The 3,912-nt window shown below is 50.7% G+C and overlaps 1 protein-coding gene across 9 annotated transcripts in view; it reads right to left on the reverse strand.

Annotated features, from left to right (window-relative positions):
* Positions 1-1,002, reverse strand: part of ERBIN (erbb2 interacting protein) — a 121,394-nt gene extending 120,392 nt beyond the window's left edge. For 3 of the 9 annotated variants that reach the window (XM_083816632.1, XM_083816630.1, XM_083816639.1), the window contains exon 1: positions 462-869. The gene's annotated coding sequence lies outside the window, so the exon portion shown is untranslated. The other 6 variants (XM_083816634.1, XM_083816633.1, XM_083816640.1 and 3 more) reach the window with 6 other exon arrangements.
* Positions 1,003-3,912: the final 2,910 nt, after the last annotated feature.

Raw genomic sequence — 3,912 nt, forward strand, 5'->3', positions numbered from 1 at the left:
GTGAAATAAGACGGGATTACCTCCTTCGGGACTTTCTCATTTCCCGAGAACTTAATTAGCTGGCAGGGCTCGGTTTCGCAGGGAAGGACTTGGAGCAGCAGCCGCGGAGCCGAGCGGTTTCAGTTCAATACCTTCCTCCGGCCGAACAAAGAAACTTCTGTGCCCGAGGAGCTTAAAAACTTTCCATCTCCCCAGGTCCCCTCCCCGAGCCCCCAGGAACACAGCCGCCGCCTCCGCGCCGACAGCCCCTCGCCGAGAGGGGCACAAAGGGCTGCCGAACGACGCGAGGCGGTAAAACGCAGGGAAAATAAATAAATAAATAAATAAAAGGCCAAAAAACAGGATATAAAAACGAAGCGTGAACTCCTTCCTTTCTCCCCACCCCCCTCCGGCAGCAGGGGAAGGATCGCGGCTCTGCCGCTGCCCCCCCCCCCCCCCCCGGCCCTCCCCGTGTCACTCACCTCCTCTGCCGGGTCCAGCGGGCAGCGCTTTCTCCCGACCCCCCGGGGAAACGTCTTAAATCCGACCGACTGCCCCGCTCCTTCGGGAGGGGAGAGAAGGGGGAGGAGAGGAGGGAGGAGAGAGGGGAGATAAAAAAAAAAAAAAAAAAAAGAGAGAGAGGGGAAAAAATAAAAAAAAAGATGCAACAGCTTTCGGCGAGGACGGGGGCGGTGTGCGTGAGCGCGGGGGGAGGCGGCCGAGCCGAGCCGAGCCGAGCCGAGCCGAGCCGAGCCGGGCAGAGCCGAGGAGAGCCGATCTCAGCCGAGCCGAGCCGGGCTCCTCCCGGCGGCGGCTCCGGGCTGTGCCCCGCGGTCCCCGCCCCGCACAGAGGGCGTCCCCCGGTCCCCGTCCCCCTGTGTGCCCCCCCCCCCCTCCGGTGCCCCTCACCCCGCCGCCAAGGGCACGAGGGGCGCGGGACGCCCTCTCGCTCCGTGCCGCCGTCCCTCCTCACCTGCCCGCCCGCCGCCGCCGCCCTCTCCCCGCCTCCTCTCGCACACTTCCCCCTGCTCCCCGCGCTCTCCGCCTCCCCCCCGCCCGCCCCGGCGACGACGGCGGCGGCGGCGGCGCCCCAGGGCGGGATGGATGGGTGGATGGACGGACGGATGGGTGGATGGGGACACACGGACAACGGGAGCGGGGCGTACGAGGGCGGGAGGCCACCGCCGCCCAGGCCCAGGCCCAGGCCCAGGCCGGGGCCGTGCGGGAGCTGCGGGAGCGCCCCCACTGGCGGCGGCGGGAGGGGAGGGTGGGGGGGGAGGGGATGCGCAGCGCCGCCGCCACCGCCGCCGGGCCCCAGCCGGTGCGGGGCCGAGCGCGGCAGGCGACGGCGCGGCCAATCCCCGGCCAGAAGGGTTGTGAGGGACGGGCCCCGCAGCCAATGGCGCCCCGCGGGGGGCGGGAGCGCGCTGTGGAGGAATGGGCTGAGGTGGGGGCAGGGGGGGACGCTCGCCTCGCTGCCCGCTGGGCGGCCGGTGGGGCGTTGTGGAGGTGGGTGCTGGCCGAAAAATGGGGTAAAATGCTAAAAAGTGGCGTTTTACACGAGCCGCCGGCCAGCAGCGGGGAGTGGCGTGTCAGCTCGGTGCCAGCCTGAAGTGAAAAGCCCCCTGAACCCCACCAGCCCCCGAATCCAACGCTCCTTCCTCGGGGTCGGCGGCTGCCTCCCTCGGCTCCTGACGGGGCTTTGGGCGAAAATGCCTCAGCCCCGGGCACCGAAACAGGGCTGGGCTGGGCTGTGTGTGCCCACTGCATTTAACGCTGCTGTTACTTCCTTCAAAGTTACTGCCTGTGTGCGGGAGCCGTGTGTTGGAGTCACTGGGTTGTACCCAGATACAGCAAATAGGCGTGCCTTTCCGTGAGGGCAGCAACACTCGCTGCTTCTTTGCTGTTCCGTGAATCTTCCATCTTTACATACAGCCCTCCTCGGGGACTGCAGCTGTGCCTAGGTCTAAATAATTAAACTGAATTAAATATAGCCATCAGAGCTGGTAAAAATACATCTTTATACATACATACATATATATATATATATATACACTCCAATAAATATATATTCCAAAACTTCCTTTTATTATTTTTTTTTGTTGTTGCTCGGGTAAGCTATTTTTTTCAAATAACTCAGCTTTGGTCTCAGGCCAAGCATGAGAGCTTCCGTCCCCAAAGTTCAAAGCACTGACAACAAATTTAGAGTTTCTCACTGTAAGGCGCTACAGCGCTGCTTTTAAGAAAGTTGCTAGTATTTTGTCTCATGAACTCATGATCATTCCTGTCTAACGACCAATAATGCATCCCGATCGTGATTAATACAAGTGCCTTTCTGCCACAGATGTCCTCCATCATGAACTCTACAAGGCACCTGTGTTACGCATGAGGTTATTGTAACTGTTTTTGGTGTGAAATTGTTCTTTGGCAAAGTTAACTGCAAATTGCCTAATGCATTTATTAATGCAGCTGGGTAACAGATGGGTGTGGGAAATTTATAGCAACTATTGTTCCCATGATGGATCTACCGTAATTGTAACGTTAGTTTCAATGTAAGACGCCATTTCACTTACAGTTTTAGCCATCAAAAATAAAAGCCTAGCCAAAGATTACTGAAACTATAGATAGCAAGACCACAGCTCCTGAAGACATATTACATGGACAAGATACAACTAACTATCTGTGCAAATTCGGAGAATACCATGAGTTATCCCAGGGATTTAAAAGTGCTATAAATATCAAGACAGTATTTAGATTACAGCTTCAACAGAGTCCCCAGCAACATTAATTCCCAGAGTTGTTATCCCAGTTACCATATAATTACAGATTAAGTGCACAAAGTACAAAATATAGAGTTACTTAATGAGTCTTTCAAGTGAGACTATGCAAGTGATCCCAGTGATAGTTTAAACAAATTCTTTACACGCAATTTCACATTAGACACCAAGCCCAAACTTCTTTCATTCAAATTCCTCTTTTTACATTTGAACAGCAACATGAGTAGATATAAAGCTAAACTGAAAGAACGATTAGTGAAACAGCCCCATCTGAATTTGTCTCTTTTGAGAGTTCAAATGGTCTAAACAACATATGTAGTGGTTCAGAGTAACTGTTTTATTGCTGTTTTTCCCTATTCTTACTAATACTTGTTACATCCATGCCTTTCAGCTTTTATGAGTTAGATTGAAAGGCCTCCAAGTTAAACGTTTCTTCTCAATAAATGTTTGGGTACCGACTTGAACAGTGGATTTTAGCTTGATTTGAATTGTGGCTTCTGGACATTATTGCAATATTAAATAACTACATAATAATTACTGGAAGTGATAATTGCCTGAAAGATATAACAGAGATTAAGTAATAATTTCTATAAAAAGTGTGTATCGAAGTTTTGTCATTTATTTTGGACACCCCATAATTTAAATTTGCCCGTGATCTATTCAGGGTGCCTTAGTGTAACAGATTCTGATTGATCTGATTCACAAATGGCTTGTACCACATTTATGCTGGTGAAGTCAACAAAAAACTGGTTCAATTCAGAGGCAGTTAAGGCTCAGAAGTATATTGTTACAACTTCCTAAATGTGTAATACCTATCTCATATATTTAAAGAGAAGCTAAATGAATGATCTCTGCTCAGTTTAACATTGAAACAATACAAAATTTACATTAATTAAATACTGCATTATGCCATAGAAAGAGGCTTTCTTTATATTCGGTTCCAAGATTTTTCAAATAGTAAAATCAAATGTATTGTGTGACTAAGTTTTGGAGTACTATGCAAGTAGCGATAGAAAACCTTTTTAACACCACAACCTATTTTGTATATACTGTGTTCCAGAAATGGTTAGGAATGTTTTAGAGTTATTTTTAAACATTTTATTGTGACTTTTTGTTTGTATTTCTCTTCCTTGGTTACCATGGGTGAGCTCCTGAA

Source organism: Anser anser (genome assembly GCF_964211835.1).
Source record: "Anser anser genome assembly, chromosome: Z".
Taxonomy (NCBI): Eukaryota; Metazoa; Chordata; class Aves; order Anseriformes; family Anatidae; genus Anser; species Anser anser.